The 25063-nt window shown below is 33.3% G+C and overlaps 1 long non-coding RNA gene across 1 annotated transcript in view; it reads left to right on the top strand.

The window, feature by feature from the left end:
- The window catches only part of LOC132366321 (uncharacterized), a 148991-nt gene extending 146192 nt beyond the window's left edge, over window positions 1-2799 (top strand). The window contains exon 3 of the long non-coding RNA XR_009503420.1: window positions 2764-2799. This is a non-coding gene — a long non-coding RNA (uncharacterized LOC132366321). The remainder of the gene's footprint in view (window positions 1-2763) is intronic.
- The last annotated feature ends 22264 nt before the right edge of the window (window positions 2800-25063 follow it).

Raw genomic sequence — 25063 nt, 5'->3', positions numbered from 1 at the left:
GAGGGAAATAAACGCCTCACACCCACCGTGGAGAATGTTTGAGGCATCTAAGGAGAAGGATCAGACAATATTAATGTCAGTGTTTTCCAAGATGTCTTTAGACTTTGCTCTGAATATATGTGATGAAAATATGTGAACACTAACTTCTACTGAGGGGTGAAGAAAAGTTATTATATATTAATGAGACTTTTGAAGGATTTAATGTAGCTGTAGGATGAAAAATAATCCAATTTTGATAAGATAGAAAATACAATATCTACTACAATTAACAGTTTCAAGAAGACCATGTACACAGCTAATAGATTATTTCACCTCAGGCATCTGCAAAAGTAATTGCTTGCTTTACCCAGGCCATCAGGTCCTGCATTGCCACTATTAGTAGCATCATTAATTGCTTATTTGGCTGTTTCAATTTGTACAAATGTCACAGCAATAATTAGAATCTGCCCATTTTCCTCCACAACTGTCCCATTTTATTTCTTTAATTTCAATGAAAGAATTTAAGACTATCCCATTTTGCTCAAGTCATATTCTTCTATTTATGTCATCATAATTGACTGGATAAACACAGGTTGATTTACTATTTTTTCATATTTCTTGCTACTAATCGCCATATCCACATAAGGTTTCATTCAAGATTATTTTTCAAAGATTGTTTCTCATTCTGAATTCCCAAAGTAAGACCACTGAATCAAAGGAATTCAGTGTCAGAAGGGTGTTTAAGAGTATGTTATTCATATTATTGGTCTGATACTCAGCAGTGTCTATATAACTTGTAGAATTCAGTGCTAAGTGCAAATGTGGGGTTTCTGGCCCCCAAAATTAAGAATTTCAAGACACTGACTGCACAGTATTAAACTAATCCCAGGGCCCTTCTGAGCATGGGGTCCTCTGCAAATGGCCAGGTCACGAGCACGGAGCCAGACTGAATTCCTCCGATATCATCCTGACCACGTGGTTATTGGGCCTCTACTTACACACTTTCAGGAACAGAAAACTCACTATATTCAAAGCTGCCCATCCTTAGTTCAACAGTTGTGTCTTTTAGAGCGTTCTTCCTTACCTTTTAAAAATAAGGGTGGAGGGGTACGATGGCATATGGCGAATTACTGATGCTTTTAAAATTATTGCTGTTTATTACTTTCTTTCTCACATTTCCCCCTTGCATCCGGTGTTTCAAAAACAAACATGGGAAAGGAACTAAAATGATGTGACCACTCCTCCAACTTGGTTACTTTCACTCCCTTCATTGCTTTACCAAGTAGATCTCTCTTCTCTCCTAAAAGTAGAATGAGCAACACCCTTAACGATACCTCCAATACTGGTTTTTAAAAGGAAATGAAGAGGGTAGAAAAGAGGGGTAAAAAGTGACATGATGCCGTCCAACCTAATGGTTCCTGGACACAAATTATTCAGAGACCACATAATGTCAGAAACCTAGGCATTGATAGAAATTCCAAATGTAAAAACTTCATTGTCAAACCAAACCAGTACAGACAGACCTCTTATTCACTGTTCTACGAACAATGAAAGAAACTAGAGATCTGTTCTTTTTGATGTATCTTTGATTAGGTAACTAGATGCATTATTTTCACGTATCCAGCCTTATTGAAAACCTTAGTCTTACTAATATTTTCGTATTCATTTCTTGGCCACTACATAAATCAACCACATTAGTTTAGGCACTTAAAAAAGGCATTTGAAAAAAAAAAAAAGGCATTTGTATCCCATGCTCTTTTTAATTCTGTTATGCATGTTTAGCATAATCCCTTTCTCCTTGTCTGTTATAAGAAATCTTATTTATCTCCATAGGATTTTCCTCCCCTCCTAATTCTGAACCTCTCTCTCTCTCTCCAATTGTATATAATCTCCTCCTCATTTGAATTCTTGTTAAAATTTGATTAGATCTTTCCTCATTGCATTTCTTATATTATGCATCTTCTATACTGGAAACAAATATATGGTCAACCTTATAGCATATAACATAGCCTTCAACAAATATTTATTTCATTTATTGAGCAAAATATTATTAACCATAATTTTACTCTTTGGTTTTTGATACTTAATGAATTTGTCTACAATGCATGCTAAAAAAAACTTACATAAACCTCAAATCATAAAGAAAACAGTACTGCTAGTTTTAGACTTATTCATATATATATATATATATAGGCTTTAAAGTCAAATAAATATTAATATTTGACATGAAACTAATTCAAAAATCATATCAGAATATTTTCAGAATGGTTAATATTTGTTGATTTTTCTTCTCCTTCTGGGGCCCCTATTATGTGAGTGTTAATAAGCTTGACATTGTCTCAGAGGTCCCTTAAACTATCTTCATATTTAAAAATTGTTTTTTTATATTTGCTGTTCTGATTGGGTGATTTCCACTATTCTGTCTCCCAGATTGCTGATCCTTTCTTCTGTATCATCGAATTTGCTGATTCCCTCTACTGTATTTTTTAAAATTTCAGTTATTGTTTTTTCAATACTTAAATGGTAAATTAATCTATGATATATAAGGTGAGAATATACAATGTAGAAAATACAGTCTCTTCAATAAATGGTGTTGACAACTGGACAGCTACAAGCAAAATAATGAAACTAGACCACTTTCTTACACCATATACAAAAATAAACTTAAAGTGGATTAAAGAATTAAACGTAAGGCCTGAAAACATAAAACTCATAGAAGAAAACATAGGCAATACAATCTTTGACATTAGTCTTAGCAATATATTTTTGCATCTGTCTCCTCAGGAAAGGGAAACAAAAAAGAAAATAAAGAAATGAGACTACATCAAACTAAACAGCTTTTGCACAGCAGAAGAAACTATCAAGAAAATGAAAAGCTGTCTACTGAGTGAGAGAGGATATGTGTGGATGATATGTTCAACAGGGGTTAGTATCCAAAATATATAAAGAATTCACACAACTCAACAATAATAAAACAAACACTCTGATAAAATAATGGACAGAGAACTTGAATAGACATTTTTTAAAAGAAGGCATACAGATGGCAAGAGGCATATAAAAAGATGCTCATCATCACTTATCATCATGGAAATGCAAATCAAAAGCACAATGAGATACCTCACACTTGTCAAAATGGATATTATCAAAAAGACAAGAAATAAGAAGTGTTGGCAAGGGTGTAGAGAAAAGGGAACCCTTGTGCACTGTTGGTGGGAAGTGTTTACTATGGAAAACAGTATGGAGATTCCTCAAAAAATTAAAAATGGAACTTAAAGAAAACAAAAACACTGATTCAAAAAGATGCATGTATCCCAATGTTTATTGCAACATTGTTCTCAATAGTCAAGATATGGAAGCAACCTGTGTCCATGGATAAAGAAAATATGATAATGTGAGATAAATGTGTGTGTGTGTGTGTGTGTGTGTATAATGGAATATTAGCCACCAAAAATAATGAAATCTTGCCATTTGTGACAACATAGCTGAACCAAGTGTATTATGCTAAGTGAAATAAGTCAGACAAAGACAAATGCCATAGTTTTTCACTTATATGTGGAATCTAAAACTCAAAACAAATGAACAAACATAACAAAACAAAAACAGAGTCATAGATACAGAGAAAAAAACTGGTTTTTATCAGAGGGGAGGGGATGAGGAGTTGGGCAAAATAGGCAAAGGGGGTTAAGAGTTACAAACTTCCAGTTATAAAATAAATGTCACAGAGATGTACTATACATATTATGGAATATAATCAATAATACTGTGATAACTTTGTATGGTGACAGATGGTAACTAGACTTATCCTGGCAATGTATAAAAATATGGAATCAATATGTTGTACAGATGAAACTAATATAATATTGCAAGTCAACTATACTTCAATAAAAAATTGATTTTTAAAAATAATGAAATTTTGTGATCACAGGTAGAATAAGCCAAGTGATTATTGATGCTGACATAGAAACAAAGCTCTAGTGAAATTTTTTGTTCCATTTTGGTGAAACCTGTTACTTAAAAAAAGATATATATATATTTCTGATTGAAGGGCAATTTAAGCCTATGTTTTAAAGGCACTTGTCACCTCTTGAGAACATCTTACAATTCTTTAAAATGGTCATAGACAGTGAGATTGAGAATTTGTTGTTAAACCCTTTATTAAACCACAAGTTACCATCAAAATCCCTGAATTCAAATAATTTTTATATACCTCCACTTTCATAAATTTTCATGCTAGATGTGACTACAACTTTAATTTTAAATCTTGTTTACCAAAAATAGATATATATTTTACTTTATAATATGTATTATTAATTAAAATACTTCAGTGTCATGATTCTGTATAATTTAAACTTACTATAAAATATAATGTGATTTTCACCAATATATTTTAAATATCTTCAAATATCCTAAACTTTTAATTCAAGAAATATTTGTTACTACAGTTATCAGAATAATCATTTTTCTACCATTTTAATGACTATGTTCATGAGTCCTTTACAGACATTACATGGATTTATTTTTCCTCATATCACACTGACCCTATTTTGTCCTTTATAGTAGATTAATCCTTATAGAATGATATGCTTAAATTAAATATTTTAATGCCTGCTTTTGAAATAATCATTCATTATGATTTCTCATAGATAATGAGAAACTGCTCTGTCAGTTATAATTTAATAAAGATATATTTTTTATTTCTTAGAGTATTTATATGTATTTTATTGATCCAACATTTACTGAGTTTTTACTATGACCCTGGGAGATACTAATTACTGAATATATATATAAAATTTGTAATAAGATATCATAATTTTCATAGAAATTTCTAATTTAAGCATAAAAAGATAACTGAGAATATATATTAGACGGTGCTATTGAAGATAACACTGCAATTCTGTGGAAACAGAAAATGGAACAACCTCTTGAGTGGGTAAATTGGGGGAGAATGCAGAAGTGATATTTAAACAACTTAAAATATGACTTTGACTGGAAAAATATATGAAAAATTGTATACACCAAGTGAAAGCAACAGCATGTAAATTCATTCATTCACTCACTCAGTCAAGAAATAGTTACTAAGTATTTACCATAAGTCAGGCACCCATGAGGCAATGAGTTGTAACAAAGGCTCAATGTGCAGAAAATTCAAGGAAGATCACTGCAGTAGGAGTCTGAAACGAGTTGGTATAAGACGAGAGCAGGAAAATTGGTTGAGGACAGATTGTGCCTAGGTATGAGATTTGGATTTTATATTGTATATAATAAAGTTCTTCAGCAGCTGGGTGGCATGAACTATTTTGCTTTTAGAAAGATAACTGACAGCTATAGAGAAAGTAAACTAGAGTGAAGGAGAAATGGGGTGTCAGTTGAAAGAGTTACGAGCTATTATTATAATTGTCCAAGGGAGAAATGATGAGGACCTAGACCTGAGTAGTGACAGGTGGATGGAAAGAATAGGCTGAATTTGAGAGACAAATATGAGAGAGATTGACAGCTTTGGTGACAGAGCATTTTACTGCCAGTCATAGTAAAAGTGCTTTATTATAAGAAATACATAATATAAAAACATGTGCATTATAAGCATGTATTGGTATTCTCAGTTTAGCAATTATTTTGATGTGTTTGATCACTTTTATATAGCTCAAGATTAAAGAGAATGTTAGGTTGACAATACTGATAACAGAAATAGGAAGCATTAATTTGTGCAAAACATAGGAATTTCAGACTCTATGCAGAAGTCAACCCTTTCATTTTCAAGTGGAGACTGAGGTCCAGCTACATACATCCAGGGGCAGAACCCAGGTCTCCTGATTCTGTTGATTTGAGGAGTCAAAATTGGCTTAAGTCATTTCATGGTATCGTTGAAGCATGTTCATATATTTTTGGAGTAATCTTTATTCTTAACTTGTTAGTACCTAGAACTCACCACGTTTAACTGTGCTATATAATATTTGATGAGTGAAGACATGCTTCAGAGAGAGCCAAAGTAAATTTTGAGTGTATCACTTCACTTTATTTCCATTCACTCTATTATTTTTGAGGGGCTGTAGAGATGTAATTAGTCCCTATTGTAGTACATTATGAAAGAAACAGAATTATGCCATTCTTAGATTTTACCTCCATGTTGAACAAAAATTGAAAACCAGAAAGATGATGCAACGAAGTAAGGCAACATCTAAAATAAAATGCATAGCAAACAAAAGAGATTTTGAAGTTTTAATGGGGAAAAGAAAAGTAACAAGAAATTTAAAACATATACACATACACAGAAAGAGATCAAAATAATCTGATGTTTTCAATGACATCTAAAGAAATAAGATTGGAATGTGTCCAACGTGATTTTGTTTTTAACTGCTTTAAATAGACCTAAAATAATTACAATTCTATAAAAATAAGTAGTTTTAATTTTTAAAGGAGAATGAATTAAAAAGATAAATAATAGAGTACTTTTGAATTGAGAAAACCTCAGATGAAGGTTTTTAATCTGAGGTTTGTGATCTAAGAATTTGTCCATTTCTTCCAGGTTGTCCATTTTATTGGCATATAGTTGCTTGTAGTTATCTCTCTTGACCCTTTGTATTTCTGCAGTGTCGGTTGTTACTTCTCCTTTTTCATTTCTAATTCTGTTGATTTGAGTCTTCTCCCTTTTTTTCCTGTTGAATCCGGCTAATGGTTTATCAATTTTGTGTATCTTCTCAAAGTACCAGCTTTTAGTTTTATTGATCTTTCCTATCATTTCCTTCATTCCTTCATTTCTTCATTTTCTTAGAAAAGCACAACCTTCTGAGACGGAACCAGGAAGAAATAGAAAATATAAAAGGACCAGTCACAAGCACTGAAATTGAAACTGTGATTAAAAATCTTCCAACAACCTCAGATTAAAAACCTGCATTTTTTCTTTCTGGTGGGCGGACCACTTCCGATGGTGTGTTTTGGGGTGTCTGTGAATTTATTATGATTTTAGGCAGCCTCTCTGCTAATGGGTGGTGTTGTGTTCCTGTCTTGTTAGTTGTTTGGCATAGGGTGTCCAGCACCAAAGCTTGCTGGTTGTCAAGTGGAGCTGGGTCTTAGCGTTGTGATGGAAATCTCTGAGAGAGCTCTCCCCATTGATATTATGTGGGCCCAGGAGGTCTCTGGTGGTCCAATGTCCTGAACTCGGGTCTCCCAGCTCAGATGCTCAGGCCTGACACCTGGCCAGAGAACCAAGACCCTGTCAGCCACATGCATGCATATATTCAAAGATATCTATTGTAAAATTTTTGTAATAGCAGACCACTGTAAACACCTTAAAGGTCCATCCATAGAGGACTAGAGAAATAAATTCTGGTACATTCAAACAATATAGCTTAAGTTCAGTAGATATGTTACCGAGTCCAAGCTCGCTGTGCTCGCCACATGACAGGCCAATAAATCAGAGCCGAGGTGCTGAGGCAAGGACTTTGACTTTATTCGGAAAGCCAGCGGACCGAGAAGATAGCAGACCAATGTCTCTAAATAACCATCTTCCATCATTAATCCTTAATCCAAAACGATAAAAAAGTACCAGATTTTTTCCAATAACAAATTTGAATATATTCAGCACTGCCAAATTAATATTGTTTATTTTTCTTTTAATATATGTGAGGCTAATATACACGCACACACATGTATATCTTTCCTAGTGTAATGATTAAAATCACTATAGGAACCAACTATAAAATATAATTAAGTGCAATCGTTTGAAAGTTGAGTTGAAAAATAGATGTGGGAACTATGGCAACCGGATCTAGATTATCTGTATTTAACTCCAATTTATTGTGAATAATATTGAAGGGGAAAGGAGGTCCAGAATTTTGAGAGCTTCTTATTTTCCAAGAGAATCTACAAGTCTGGATGTGAAATCTTCCCTCTTGAAAACAAAAAGAAAACTGTGCTGTCCAAACCCACACTATTGTGGAAAAGATAAAACATATTGGGTTGGCCAAAAACTGCCTTCAGTTTTTAAGTAAAAATAAAAGACACTTTTCATTTTCATCAAGAACTTAATTGAACAATGTATTCACCCTTTTGTTCCACTACCTTCTGCCATTTTCCAGGCAACTTCATAATTCCATCTTCCCAAAACTTTTTATCTTTTTGAGCAAAGAACTGTTCCAGGTACCTTTTTCAGTCTTCCAGGGAACTGAACTTTTTTACATTAAGAGAATTTTGTAAAGACCTAAATAAATGGAAATCCAAAGGTGCAATGTCTAGTGCATACAGAGAATGAATCAGACCTTCCCAGCCAAGCTGTAACAGTTTTTGCCTGGTCATCAAATAAACATGCAGTCTTGCATTATCCTGTTAGAAGATTATGTTTTCTGTTGACTAACTCTAGATGCTTTTCGTGTCATGCTGCTTTCAGTTGGTCTAATTAGGAGCAGTACTTGTTGGAATTAATCGTTTGGTTTTCCAGAAGGAGCTCATAATAGAGGACTCCCTTCTAATCCCACCATATACACAACATCACCTTCCTTGGATGAAGACCAGCCTTTGGTGTGGTTGGTGGTGGTTCATCACTTGCCCCACGATATCTTCCGTTCCACATTATTGTACAGTATCCACTTTTCATTGTCATCACAAATTGTTTTAAAAACAGAACGTTTTCACTATGTTTAATTAGAGAATCATATGTGGAATTACGGTTAAGAAGGTTTTTTTTTTTTACTTAACTCATATGGGAACCTGAACATCATAGCGATTAACATAACCAAGCTGGTGCAGATGATTTTCAATGCTTGATTTGGATATTTTGAGTATGTCGGCTATTTCCTATGTGGTATAATGTTGATTGTTCTCAACTAATGTCTCAATTTGATCGCTATCAACTTCAACTTGTCTACCCGACCATGGAGTATCGTCCAGCAAGAAATTTCCAGCACAAAACTTCACACACCACTTTTGACACGTTCAATCAGTGACAGCACCTTCTCCATACACTTCACAAATCTGTTTTTGTGTTTCAGTTGCATCTTCACCTTTCTTGAAATAATAAAGTATAATATGCTGAAAATGTTGCTTTTTATCTTCGACCTTCAATATTAAAATGGCTACACAAAAATTCACCAATTTTGATGTCTTTTTTTAAATGCACTCTTGATATGACAGCTGTCACATAAAATTTAACAAAATTGTTTCGAATGAAGGTAAAGGCAACTAAGTGCTACTAGAACCATCTTATAGGAAAAAAAAGAAAAGAACGAATCTTTTGGCCAACCCAGTAGAAATGCTCTGTACTTAGTTATTAGCTTCTAGCAAGTTTGTGATGCATTGAACAGAGGGAACACGAGTAGTACAAATGTCTTTTCTGCTTTTTGACCTCATAGGAGGTTGGACATCCCCAGGAATAAGAATTGTGGTTTTGGAAAAAGCACTTTCCCTATAAGATTAATAGATTTCCTCAAGCTGAGAGAAAGAGAAGCACAGGTGGATGGAAAGAAAAAAATAGGCTACTTGTCACAGACACGCCAACACCACTCCCGAGAGGCAGCATGACCCTAGTGTCGTGCCCAGGTCTACAGGGCCATATGCCAAATTACAGCGTTGAAGATTCTGTGTCTGAAGTATGGGATGGCAGCACTACAGAACAATTGGACCAGAAAGATAAACCCATAAAAATTAAAATGTAGGTCAGTAACCTACTCCCATCATTACCGCTTAAGAGCTGACATTGGAAAAGACACCATAATGGTGGCAAAATCCCAGAAGCAGCTAAGTTGACTTTTCATTTTTCTTGTAACCATGAAGAACGTAGATTCATAATCAGAAATCAAGTTGAGTTATAAAAAAATAATATGGTATATCTTTGTCTGGGTTTCCTGTGATTCACGTTCCACACACCTGCCTAAATCTACATAGGAAGTAAAGCATGGTGGATGCAGAAAGGGTGAGAGACATAACGGCTTGTTATCCTAGGAATTAGTCTGATTCTGCCTGACTTCTGGAATTTTGCTGTTGATATTAAAATAAAATTGTTCTTTAACAACTCCCTTTTAAACTTGACTGTTTTGGAGCTTAGATAACCCCTACAAGTATGTTTATGGACTTCTTTCTCATATGAGAAACTGTGATTTAAGGGCCCTGGCAATGATGCCATGTGTGGGTAATTTCTAGATCTTGAAAACATGACACTTTTGAGTTTCTTGTATTTAAATATTTACATTACTGCTGAATTTTGTGAAGTGCCAGAGAGACATATTATAGCAATCAGCTAAGCTAAGTAAGCTAAATATATTGTATTATATTAACTATGATTCACTTACATGTCTGTAAATTACTGGGTTTTATTTCATGGCACCCACTCATAACCTTTAAAAAACTTGTAGAATGTGTTACCTTTATAAAATTAATTCATATTTCAAATATATTTATAGTTTTATATATTCAGGTATATTTATATTTCAAATATTCTGACATTTAATAAGCAGTATAACATGGGCATAGGAAGTCGTTAGCTAATACTGGTTTTCCCTGTTAAATACTTTCTTTTTTTGAAAGTATCTAAGATTGTGTTAAGGATGAAGAATAAGTATACTCTTATGCATAAATGAAACACAGAATAACTAAAGGGAGAAGTATGCATACTTGCAGTAGAGACCCAAGTGGAATAGAGAAAAACACTGAGGCAGTAGAATTCCTCACTCATTTTCTGAGACCTAAGGTAAGTAGACTGCTGTATTGGATTATTTATTTGTTGTTTTCAGACAATAGGAAACACATAATAAAATATTAAGACTTAAAGTTAGAAATAATATATTTTATAGATTCTCATACTAAAGGCTCAAAGTTACATGTAGTATAAGAAAGATATTAACTAAATATAAAAATTTACTATAAAAATGTCATTACCTTACTATACAGAAATATATTATTTCTACCCAGTTTAGAAAGTATAGCAAATGCATTAAAATAAGTGTTTATGTTTATTTAAATCTAAGAGAATGAAGTGATTACCTCCAGAGACAGTGTACAGGGGTTACCTCTTAGCCCTAAAAATTCTAGATAGAAGATTTTTCCGAATTTAAGTGAGAATTGACCATCAAGTGTATTAGGAAAAGCATAGGACTTTAGCGTGCTTATTTGTTTTTCCCACAAAAGCCACAATAAAGGAAAGTTACAATTAAGAAGATGGGAGGGATTTTAAGTATTTGATGTGATAAAGTGAAGATCATAAATGATTGTGAAAAGTATAATGTCATTTTTCCAGTGATTGAGACTGAATCCAGATTAAAAGGATTTGGAGAATTTTTTCTTTTTGATAATATGGAGAATTCAATATTAGAAACTAATAGCTACAAAATGCTTAGAAAAGCCCAAAAAATAACATTTAAAGGGAATTCCCTGGTGGTCCAGTGGTTAAGACTCCACGCTTCCACTGCAGGGGGCACAGGCTAGATCCCTGGTCCAGGAACTAAGATCCCACATGCCATGGGCATGCACGGACAAAAAAAAAAATATTAACGTTTGAAAAATGAACATCCATGGAGATCATTTCACAATTTACACATGCACTGAATCATTATGTTGTATACCTGAAACTAATATAATGTTACATGTCAATTATTCCTCAATAAAAATAATTTTAAAATTGAATATCCAACTTTGCAGAAAAGTAGAGACATCATTCATAATTAGGGGTCAAAAATAAAGATGATGTTGAAACTCAGAGTGATTTGCTGTTGGGAAAGTTTTAGTTGTCCTAGAGGCTAGTCTGTATATCTAGGCAATTTTGATTTTAATGAACAGTAGAGACAGGGTTCATTACCTTGATCTATTGAAAGAGAGTGGTTAGAACTAAAACTCCTGAAAAAACTAGGACACTGAGTGTAAAGAAAGTATAGAAACAATCCATCATTTAAAACACAAAACAAAAACTCAGAAATTGTCAGCCTTGGCTCATTCTCCAGGTGGAAAAAAGAAGTTTTTTTTTTTTTTTTTAAAGATTTATAAGAACTTGCCTGTCCTCATGCAGGATTGTGTTCAAATTTATACTAATGCATTACCATTGGAAACATAGTGGGCAATTAGTTCTGAATCACCTTTCTTTCCCTGGAAATGATGCAATACAATGAAGAAAACATTAATTATTTCTTAGGAAAACTAGGAATCTGAGGAAATCTCAAATTGTAATTAATATGTAAGTATTCCCCAAAGCAATTCAGATAATCAGAGTATGTAGCAGGATCCACAACAAGTTGCAAAAAAATAGCAAAAAAGCATGGCCAGTACAGAGGGATCTAACGAAGCCAGATTTTTGAATCTGTTTTCTCAAAGAAGAAACCATCTGAATGGAAATTGCTATGATTAGGGCTAAGACCAGACAGTATACAAAAACTGTAGAAGCTGAGCAGCAAAGTAAAAAGTGCTTAGGGAAGCCCATAGGAGAAGAGAAACAACAACAAAAACACCATCAAATAAATACACCTTCTAAAAGGAAATGTATTATTTTGGAAGGCAGGGGCTTAGCCTCTTGGTACTGCCTTTTTCAGGAACTGAAGGAGCTCAGAGCTGGCAAAAGAACATTTTTTAAACCTGGTAAATTCTTAGAGGCATAAGAGGTATAGCCTTTCAAATATGTCAGTGTAACAACAGAGGGACAACCCTTGGCATGAAAAGCTTCGCATGAAAGCCCATCGGGCCCAATCCCACCTCAACAGGAAACTCTTGTGAATAGCTGGTCTAGAAAAATCAAATTCTTTCAAACATGCCTAGGAAAAAGAATTGGCATAACATTTGTACAAAGACACTGGGAGAGTGGAAAGAGAAAGAGTTTGTGTAAGATAGAATGAGAAGGCTAGAAAGACAGCTACATTCCTTCCTGGCTACTGTTTAGAGATAGCTAAAATCTTCCCAAGAAGAAAATTTGTCTTACATTGAAAAGGCACAGTATCTATCTGGGAAAGTTGGTTCTAAAGAGTAAAAAGGAAGATACTTTCTAGTAATATTACTGGCCATCAGAGGGTACTTCTCTTTCTTATTTTTCAAGGAGTACAAAAATTTTCAGACAGTTTATGCTAAAATAAGTTGTCTTTAAGGAGGTAAGATATTTGATCAAGGATCAAGAAAGGATAATGAAGGTGTAAACTTGATAAACTGAGAGAATTCAGTTCACACATGAAGGAACTGATACTGAAAAATAAGGGATGCCTCTTGCACTTCTTAGTAAAGAAGAAATTATAAAAACAGAAGCAGACATTGGTAAGTTCATAGGCTTAGTCTTGAGAAGACTGAAATGTTTCTGACAGTTTCCATTTTCATGATGAAATATGATGTAATTATCAGCTCAAATTGTGTGCTTGATCATGATAAGGGATGAAGTATGCTCCAACAGTGAGAAGCAAGGTGAAAATGTCATTGTACAGAAGCGGTATAAACCTAATGATGCATCATTTGTAAAACAATATGCATAACAACAGGAGAAGAGGATATTACATGGTATGAGAGAAAGCTCAAAATATCATGTTTCTTACAGAAGTTATAATAGTGATAATCCTTTATAATACTCATAATATAATACTTTATAATACTTGTAAAAATCGTAAGTAGTACATAAATTAAAATTGATGACATTCCACACTCCCAAGCCCACATCGCATGTATTCAAATGACTGTCCATTGTATTTAGATGGCAAATGTTAATAGTGTGAAGGTGTCACCTTTGAAAAAATTTTCTATCAATGCAATGATATATATGTATGTATATATGTGTGCATTACTTATGTAGATACTTACATCTATCTCTCTAATTTATTTTCTTTTACAAAACAGCGCTTTTTCTGTATGTAACACCTCTTTCATTCTTATAGTGGTTCTATTGTACCTATAATACAAATATATTATGCTTTATGTACTTTTCTATTTCCAAAAATTCAAATTATTGCCAGATTTACTACTACAAAGAGTGATTTTATGAGCAGTTTTCATGTATATTTATAAGCACTGGTGAAAGTAGGATTGAACTAATGTCACTTTCTGAAATCTGTTACTTTTAAGTATTTTATGTGGTGTTTAGCAGTGTGTGCTTATGTGTGTTCTTTTATTACACTTTTGTACAATAGTATTTCCTGTGAAAATAGAAGATATTTTGCCTGTGTTAATTGGTGCAGGATACCATATTTTCTTGTCTTAGCATATTTATTATTTACTGATTACAAATTCTGGTTAAAATTAAACTTACTTCTCAAAATCTTCTCAAAAATGTGCATATGAAAGTGTTAATAGACTCTAAGACTATATTCTGAGCCCTGATCCACTTTCTAATGGTAGGTTAGCAAGGAATGTCTATGGGATTATTTGGAAATATTGCACCTATGTTCGGAAGAAGAGTTGGTAAACATATTAATGTATATAACACACACATATAATATGTATATATATATGTGTGCATGTATCATAAAATATATCATATGTATTATTACATATATAATTCATTACATGAGACAGAGAATTGGATATAAATATTTGTGTACACATGGAATATCTATGATGCAATACAAAAGAAACTGCTAAGAGTTACTATTCTCATGAAGGGAACCGGGATGGGAATAAAGGCTTATTTTTACTTTCATCAACCACTCTTTTGAACATTTGCATTTTTAAGTATCACATGTATGAGTTATTTCAATAATAACTAAACTATTATAAAATGCATTAAAGAAGTAATATTATGTGGATAATTTTATACCCATTCTGCCTTTCAAAAATGTTAAGTTCTCTAATCTCTTGTCTAAGTCTTTATTTAAAAATAAAATGAGGGCTTCCCTGGTGGCGCAGTGGTTGAGAATCTGCCTGCCAATGCAGGGGACACAGGTTCAAGCCCTGGTCTGGGAGGATCCCACATGCCGCGGAGCAACTATACCCGTGAGCCACAACTACTGAGCCTGCACGTCTGGAGCCTGTGCTCCGCAACAAGAGAGGCCGCGATAGTGAGAGGCCCGCGCACCGCGATGAAGAGTGGCCCCCGCTCGCCGCAACTAGAGAAAGCCGTCGCACAGAAACGAAGACCCAACACAGCCATAAATAAATAAATAAATAAAATAAAATAAAAATAAATAAATAAATAAAATAAAATAAAATGAGTTAAAATATTACCGATAAACAGAACTAGTATTTTTAAAGTTCTGAACAATGTTAGATAGTGTGCTAAGCCCTTAACACATGTTAAAATATTTAATCCTCACATTCTGTCACCAACTTATGAAAGTGATGTGATTATCACACTTTTTAAAAGAGCACAATTAAGAGGTCAAATAATTTATTAAAGGCTGAGCAGTTTTAGTTTATAAGGGAAAGATTAGAATCCTTCTGCCACTTTCTATGAAATAATAATGCAGGTAATATGTTTAGATAACACTGAAAATATGGAAATAATATATTAAGGTAGATGTATAAAAAAAGAATATATTTCAGAATAATTGTAGATGAACAATAAAAGAAGCCTAATCAGCAGGAGAGAAATCAGGGGGAGGAGAAAAATAACAAGAAACAAGAAAAAAGTTCATTGCTAGAAATACTGAGTTTTAAAAAGGCAAAAGAAGCAAGCAGAAAATCATCTGGAAGCTGTTTTATTTCTGTTCTGAAATTTGGGAGAAGAAGCAAGTGGCAGTAAAGAGAAGTAATACAACAACAGTGAGACTTCAAGGTGGGGAGTGTGTGAAATGAGAGCTGAAAATACATCAGGCAGGAATGAAATAGAGAGTAACCAGAGATGCATTATTGAAGTCATAAGCTTGCAGAGAACAATAAAAATATCAGAGTCATAAGCAAAAATCAGAATTGACATATAACAAATATGTCAGAGTGAATTATTGTCTGAATGTCATACAAATTCAAAAAGGTAGGTGACAGTTAATAAACAATATAAAAACAATGATTAAGCTGTGGGTATAAAATACAACAATCTGAACATGAGAGACAATAATAAAAAAAAAAAGAGAACAATTCCCATTGTACAGTACGTGTGTGTGTGTGTGTATAACAACTGACATTTAGTACAGAATGAAGTATTTCTATTAAGGCATGAAAGTAAACATCACAAACTTCAAGAATCAACAGTCAGTGACAAGTAAAACAAAAAGGAAGTATACATATTATTAAATCTATAAAAATAACCTAAAATTGTTAGGATGATATATTTCAGGGTATGAAAATTTAATGTTTTGAAATTCAGGAGAAAGAAAACGATAACCAGTAGGTTCATAGGTTCTAATAACTCAGGATGGAATATTGGGATATTTCCTTTAAGTGATGTGAAAATGACCATATTACCAGCATGGCTTGCTGCTTGTGTGTGTGTGTGTGTGTGTGTGTGTGTGACAAGAGAATTTCATAAGTACTTGGAGTTGTAAGAAAAGACCTTCCTTTCTATGTAGCAGACCTTACCAAGCATAAGGAAATTAGAATTGTTAGAAGTAAATTATGCATAATAGAAGATTAATTACCAGATAAACTAAAACCCAATAAAGGGAAAATGAATTTTGAGAATGACAAAGGAGGATAAGAGAAGTAGAGGAACTAAATTAGATGTGTTAATGTCAGTATTAAAATAAGAATGATGATTTAGGAAGATATAGAATCTTTGTACAGTATATGAAAGAGAAAAAGAATAGTATAGTAACTTCAAAGAAAGATAATATGGAAAGAGGGGAAATCGAAAGCAGAGAGAGAAATACGTTTGAGACTGAGAAAATGATATGCATAGGGAAAGGAAAAAAACAAATGTATGAAATATACATGAGTTTTTCAAAAGAAGCATAAAGAGGAGATGGAAAACAGCAAAGATCTAAAAACTTAAATGACCCCTTTCTCGTGAATAATCTATCAGACTATATCATCTTCTAAGAACTCTTCGTTTAGATGATATCCAGTCCCATTTCCACAAAGGAAAAAAAAAAAAAAAAACACCCAACTATCAAAAGCCTGTGTATTTTTCCGAGTTTCAAATCTTTTATGCATTGAGGAAAACAAGGGTGTACGAGGTGCAGACATGGGGTCAGGGAGAGCAGTGAGCAGAGCCAGGTGTGACTGGAGCCCGAAACACTCTTCTGCAGGAGAACTGCACAGGTGTCCATAACGGACAGATTTTTAAATATATATATTTTTTCTTAAAACAAATATTTATATTAGTGTAGACCAAAAATAAAGGTTTACACATTCTAAGTGGAGGTAGCAATGGATTATGACAAAATTAACCCATTTTTTAACAACTACCAAACCACCATAATAAAATATCATTCATAGCAGAAACATCCATGTATCCTCAAGATTACTATACCCTCGATCCTCCCAACAGGTAACGTTACTTTGACTTTGAAAACCAAAGATCACTTTTTCTTTTTGCTTATTTTAACTTAACACTATATAACTGTGTAAATATGTATCCTTTTTTATAATTCATCTTTCACTCAATAGTGTCTTTGAGAGATTCAACTATTCTCTTAGATGGAGCCATACTTTATTTGTTTTTTATTGTTGTATAATACTCTATTTTAAGAATATATCACAAGTTAAATATACATTTTATCGTTGATATAAATTAAGCTGTTCACCTTTGTAGGTATTAAGGCTAATGTGACAAAATTTTCTCATGATATAACTTTGGGGGAAAATATTACATGTTTGATTTAGGTATATCCTCAGGAAGCTATCTACTAGCTTACAGGGTATGGATATTTTTAACTCATTAGATGCCATCAATTGTTTTTCCCTACAGTGACTTTAACAATTTCCTAACCCACCAACTGTGTAAGAGAGGACAGAAAGATATAAAGCTGGTTCATTCACACAGTGGAAAACTCAGTATTGCTAAGATTCCAGTCTTCCTTAAATTGATCTACAGATTTGATGCAATCCTAATTAAAATTTCTAACATGCTGAATCTAAAATGTCTAGGGGTATAAAAATATTTTAAGAAAATAACCTTGAAATAGTAAAATAATGTTAGGATATTCATTACTATATTTCAAGAATTATTATAAAGTTACAGTAATCAAGATAGAGTTGCATTGGCCCATGGTTAAAAAATATTTCAACAGGACAAAAGAGAGTATCCAGAAATAGACTCACACATGTACACTGTGAAAATAAAGAAAGGAAAACCTCATGTAAAATGGAGTCAGGAAGCCCTGAACGGAGAGCTGTCAGGCACCTGCATAGCCAGCAAGAAGACTGAAGATAAGAATTACTTTAAGATGGTCTCTTTGTGTAGAATTCTTTGTATAAAGTTCTCTCGGTCTCAACTTCTTATCCCTGATGATAAGAATGTTACTTTTCTTCTGGTAAAGGGACATTTTTCACAAGGCGATTTCATCTCCTGATTTTAAGAAAAAGAAGGAAGATTTCTCCCTGCCCGAGCAAAGCACTAAGCACTAAGAACTAAGCACTGCTTGCAGCCAATAAGAGTTTTTCCCCAATAAAAATTTATTCCAAACAACCCTCCTCAATTTCCTCCTAAAATCTAATAAAAGCTGACCTTCCTTTTGTGTCTTCGAACTTGCCTATGATTCACTATAGTTTGCCTGTCCTGAATTGCAATTCTCTGCTATTCCTGAATAAACCCATTCTGCTGGTAAAATAATTGGCTATTTTATTTTTGAGGTTGACTTACTGCTCTCTTTGTGTATCCAAGCTCTGCTGTCTTTGTGTTTCAGTCTGCTTTTATGAAGCTTCCTGCCTCCATTCTGTTCAGAAGAGGGAATAACATGATTCTTGGTGTTTTAGAAAGCAGAGCCCCTCATAATTAAGATGTTTTAGGGAATTCAAAGGCAAGATAGATTCCACCTAGTTCTTGGAAAGTGAAGTTGCGCCCTTCTGACAAAATGAGTGAACTTTTAGATAACTTAGAATTATAATGGCCAGTCTGGAGAAACTTTGTTTAGATAAGTCCACATGAAGGGGTGCCCTTAAAAAGAGGATCTCAAAATTCTCAGAGAGAATGGAATGTATTCTTTGATTGATATGCATAAGCTTCTAAAAATTGAAATGATTTTCAGCATGCAAATAAAACATCTTTAGTAAAAAGCTTTTGCCATCCGAACAAGTAACATTAACTTACTCCATCTGCCAAAAACACAAGCTAGATCCAACTATTTTGAGTTTTCTACTTGAGACATGGCTAAAATTTTAAAAAACAAAACCTATAAACATCTTTGTGTCTGCCTGTATATTATGTATGTCTATAAGTATATGTTATAATTATATAATTTTTTCTACCTCTGGATGGTATTTCCAAAATTAATTTGTAAAGAGCTCTATTTAATTGGCTTAAAGATTATGTAAATCAAGTATACTGTCAGAAATACAGAAAGTAACCCGTGTGTTTCAAGTTCACATTATCTGTGATAATCTTTGATAAATGAAACCTAGTTTAAGTTTGTTGGTTTAATAAAAGTTGGCATGTCTTCAAAATTTTTCAAAAAGAAAAATAACTTAAGATGATGGTTATTTACTGTATAATCCAAACATAATTGTTAAAAACAAGGGTTTTAAATAAATATAAATAAAAGTTCATGAGTTAATCTAAATAGTGGATATTCACTGAATAGCTAAGTCATTTCCAGATACAATGGTAAAGTGATACATTTATTTCTAAACATTGTTTAGTTTTGGCTTTTTAATTTTTGCAGAGATAGGGATATTTGGGTCTATTAATAAACATGTTTTAAGGCACAATGAAAAATATTATGAGGAAGAATATACTTCTAAAAATTTGAAATGTGTTTATAAGTTTGCTAATCTCCTGCAGGATGTTAATATATGATATATAGTTCACAATTGCCTGTTTCCTAGTTTTGACTGGAAAACAAAGATTACAAATAGTTGAAAAGGTTGGAAAAAGATCTGAGAATACAAAATGAATCAAAAAGAAAAAACACGTGAGTAATAAGTGTAAATTAACCCCACACAAACTTTATGCATTGATGCTGAGAGAATGCAACCAAACTAGCAAACACCCCTTTGGAAGATGAGAAGCAGTGAGACTCCCATGAAAGCTTTCTCCTACTGTGGGAGGATTTACTGTAACTTCTTGTTTTTCAAACTGCGGTCACAGACTTTCGGTGAATTATGATGAACATTTATTTAAATAGCGACTGTGCATATAATCTATATATGTCTATATAGATAAATGGATAATATGTATTTTCAATTTTATTTGTCAATTATAGATAGATTTACTTATTATCCATATATAAATAAAACTAATTTCATAAAGTACAAAATAGAATACATGTACAGCATATACTAAAAATAGGAAAAACATACCGATTTATTAAACTTTAATTTCAATTATTTATATGGTTTTATATTTATAATTATGCAGGGCCATATATATATATAATATATTTCTTACTGAGGAATGATACAACATGTTTGAAAGCCACTGCTCTTGTACCACAGTGAATTGAGCAACAAAAAGGTTTGCTCAGCCAGCTGAAAATCTGATAAAGAACAACCATCCTGGGACTTCCCTGGTGGTGCAGTGCTTAAGAATCCACCTGCCAATGCAGGGGACATGGGTTCGAGACCTGGTCTGAGAAAATCCCACATGTCGCAGAGCAGCTAAGCCCGCGAGCCACAACTATTGAGCCTGCATGCTACAACTACTGAAGTCCACGCACCTAGAGCCTGTGCTCCACAACAAGAGAAGCCACTGCAATGCAACGAAGAGTAGACCCCGCTCGCCGCTACTAGAGAAAGCCCATGCGCAGCAACAAAGACCCAATGCAGCCAAAAGAAAGAAAGAACAGCCACCCTTTTTGTCTGGTACGCACAGTGATAACTCTCCAAGGCCAGACTGTACTCACTCTCTGTACTCACTCTCTAACAGGCTCATATTTTGTTGCCTTGTCTTCTCAGATTTGCAGCCAGGCAGCAATCTTTATTTAAAAGAAAGTTTCCCATTTCTTACAACTACTTGCAAGGCTGAAAATTCTGGTGGTGGCTTCCAGATATTTATAGCTATGCCATCAGTTTAGAAATTGTTGTCCCGTCTTTCAAATCTTTAGACTGCTTACTCAACTTAGAGCAAACTTCTTAGCAGTAATGTGGGTATCCTACTAACTCTTCTTGTTCTATCATTCCCAGTCTAGCAGAGCCATGTCAGGACAAGCCTATAGACATGAGTGAATCTCATACTGTAATTTCCAAGAAATGTATGACATTTTAACTATATTTTGTAGGAGTTTATATGCATTTAATGTAATGCATAGGCAATTATGCTATCCTCTAAGAGTAAATCTGTAATTATTCTGGAACAACTGCCTTGAATCATTGCTGTTCTAGATACGTTTGTAAGCTTTTGAAATTGAGAAAATAAAATTTAAACTAATAACTTTGAAATTGCCAGAGAAAGAAAGACAAATTTAAAAAATACAAACCTGACTTATAAATAGCTGTGCTTTCCCCCCCCATAACTACTAGAAATAGTAAGAATGAAAAAAAATGAGTGTATATGCAAAGTACATTATGTATTTTCAGTAAGAGAAGAAGGTACATGCATTTTTGGTAAGGGAGGAAAAAAAAAAAAGAAAATAATTTTGTCTTAAAATAAAATGCTTGTTCCAGAATAAGTACAGATAGAGGACAAAACCTAAATGGATATAGAAAGTTGTAGAAGGTTTCTGGAAAAGGAATCTTTGGAAAGACTTATATGTGATCAAGCTGGGTAAGATTGAATAAATTTTTTATAAGCTTTTAAAATTAAGCTTTAATATCAATAGTATACGTATGTAAAAGTGGAACTTAATTTTCTTTCATCAGCTAAAAAGACAAAGTTTGTTTAGACTATTGGTCTGCTCTCAATAAGAGAATATGAAAGGTTTTTCCTTACTTTTTTAAAGTAATCTGCTTGAAAGCAAAGATTTTATGTTTTATCAACTGTGCTTTAAATTGTCTACACAGTCTTTGATTACTTAAAAAAACAAAAATTAGTCCTTTAGATATTAAACGAGCTAAGTTTTGCTCAGAACTATGTAACCTTCTATATTTGCCTGTGAAGTCTTTGTTACTTTGGCTATCTAGATAACTAAGTACTGCTTTACAGTGACCTATCATCCTATCTGACCAAGTGTTTTGAAACCTTTTGATATTTTTGATAAACTTCCCCACCATAAAAAGACAAAATGAAATTCTAAATGAAGCCTTTTGGCCTCAAAATAATTTGGGGGTTTTCCAGAAGTTCCCTGTAACATCTCAAAAGATTTGTTCTCTCTCCATATAAAAAGAGAGATGTTACACTAACTATGCTTATTGGATATGTCAAATTACATGGAAACATTGTCAAGTAATTAATACTAAGCCTTCTTTATGTTGGCATCTTTATAGGTATATGTTATAAATGTTTCAGAAATTATATGACATTCCTAAAAATCTGGCATGTCGTGATAAAATATTATCATTCATAATTCCAGGTGTTATCTTAAAATATTGTATATCACATAAATAACCAAATTTCCTTGTTAATTGCACTATAATGAACTTTGATATTTAACCATTGCTATTTTTATCTTTTGTTACTCAATTATTGTTTTATTATGACGCTTTGCAAAATGTTCCTACAAAATTTTATCTTTAAGGAGATTCATAGAAAAGACCTTGACAAATACTCCAGAATACAGGTTTCTGATAACTTTAAGATCATAACACTGAACTGGGTAAAAATGTCTAAAACTTTAATGAAAAACTTATTGGTTCAAAAAGCTACCAACACAAAGTCAAGATCAAAAAGAATTAACTACAGGAGACTCAAAGAACTAATAAGGGTGATTATAATTTTATGCCTTCTTATGCACATGTTTTACTTTTCCAGATTTAAGGAAATCTTTTCTCGTAAGCATTTATTATGAGCAGCAATTTGATAAATTACACTTTTGTAAACAAATATTTTTCTCCCTACCTGATCTGTCCAGAATTCAGAAACTCTTAAGTATTTTTTTTATGATAAAATAGTTATTTGCATGAGCTCAATGAAAATCTATTCTCCTTATAACAGAATACAATTGGAAGTACTGGCTACATTACCAAAGCTTTAACTGGAACGTCATATTTAACAGAGATATACATAGACTCATATGATGAGAAAATTTTAGGAACTGCTTGGAAAAATCAGCCTAGTACCTTGTTTACAATGTTCCAGAAAAGTAACGTAAAAAAGTGCTTAAATGGTCAATCACTATCCTTGTTGCATTTATATAAATAATCAGGTCAAATTTAATTTAAACAAATTAGTTTTAATATGATTATCTTTGATAAAAAGGGGGATAATTATGGAGAGAGAAATTATGTTTTCATCTTTATAGATATAGGTTCTTCACCTGTTAATTGTCTTTAAGGTTTTGTTTTACACCTGTAAGCTGGATTGGATCCTAAACTCTTCTAGTTTTATCAAATATCTGAGCACAAATCTCCAAAACCAAATGTCTCCAATTTTCTCCCACACTTCTGATTTGTAATGAGCAAGAACAAAGACTGCCCTTAAATATCTTTGGAAGAGACCCAGATGGCAGCCCAATTTCAGAGTCTCCAGTCATAGGTACACCTCTCACAGCTAAAGGTTCCACTTTACATCAGTCCTACACAAGTGCTGAAGACCTCTAAATAACATTGACCAGAAACAGAAGTACAGAACAGCTGAAGGAGACAGCTTTTCCAGGATAACTGGGCCAGGCCTGTTTGAGTGTGTGTGTGTGTGTGTGTGTGTGTGTGTGTGTATGCACATATATATGTGTGTGTGTGTGTGTGTATATATATATAACTTGTTTAAAGTGGAGTCAGAAAGTCCAGAAGGGAGAGCGCTCGTGCATGTAGCACTCATTGCACCTGTATAACCAGAAGGAGGAAGGGAGATAAGAATTATCTTTGTATAAAATTCTCTTCATCTCTACTTCTTATCCATGATGATAAAATGCTACTTTTCTTCTGGAACAAGGGAGGACATTTTTCACATGGCAATTTCATCTCTTGCTTTAAAAAAAAAGAAGGAAGATCTCTCCCTGCAGTAGCAACAACGCACTAAACGCTGCTTACAGCCAATAAGAAATGGCCACAACCTGGAACTCTTTTCCAAAGAACTGTTATTCAAAACAGCCATCCCCAATATCCTCCTAAAACCTAGACAAAGTTGACCTTTCCTTTGCCTCTTTATACTTGCCTATGATTCACTATAGCTTGCCTGCCCCAAATAAACTAATTTTGCTCTGTTATTCTCTACTATACCTGAATAAACCAATTTTGCTGGTAAAATAACTAGCTATTTTATTTTTGAGTTTGACAAGGCTCAATTTATTTCAACCAAACTATCCATTTAATAAAATGGGAGAAATGAAAATCTTTCAATGTATAGTTTGAACAACTAGTATTCCAATGGGAGAAAAAAAATCCTCAATTCCTACCTCAAAGATAAAACAACAACAAAAAAGGATTAACATGAAATGTACTGTAGACCTAAAGGTAAAAGTTAAAACTAAAACTCTTAGAAGTCATAGTATATCATCTATGCAAACTTAGGTCAGGCAAAATTTCTTAGAACAAAAAGAGTACTGATCATAAAAAAATAAGTAAACTTTAAAATAAAAAAATAAAGATCTAGAATTTTGAATGACATTTTAAAGAAAAATAAGGCACACTGGAGAAAATATTTGCAACATTCTTCCTGGATAGAAAATATATCTAAAATGTATAAAGTACATTTTATATGCAATAATAAAAAGGCAATCAACTCAAATTTTAAAATATCAAAAAGTTTCAACACATTACCAAAGGTGATATGTATTGTTACTAAATACACACAACAATACTAAAATTTAAAAGGAAAAAAATAGCAAGGATTGCCAAGAATATGGAGCAGCTGGAACTCTCATATAATGTTCTTGAGAATGTGGAATGGTAAAACTACTTTGGAAAACATTTTAGTAATTTTCTTTAAAGTTAAAAGTAATATACCCTCGGGCTTCCTTGGTGGCGCAGTGGTTGAGAATCTGCCTGCCGATGCAGGGGGCACGGGTTCGAGTCCTGGTCTGGGAGGATCCCGCATGCCGCGGAGCAACTAGGCCCGTGAGCCACAACTACTGAG

The sequence above is a fragment of the Balaenoptera ricei genome, chromosome 5 (genome assembly GCF_028023285.1).
Source record: "Balaenoptera ricei isolate mBalRic1 chromosome 5, mBalRic1.hap2, whole genome shotgun sequence".
NCBI lineage: Eukaryota > Metazoa > Chordata > Mammalia > Artiodactyla > Balaenopteridae > Balaenoptera > Balaenoptera ricei.
Note: the sequence above shows the minus strand (reverse complement) of the source record. Positions and strands in the feature narration are given on the sequence as shown.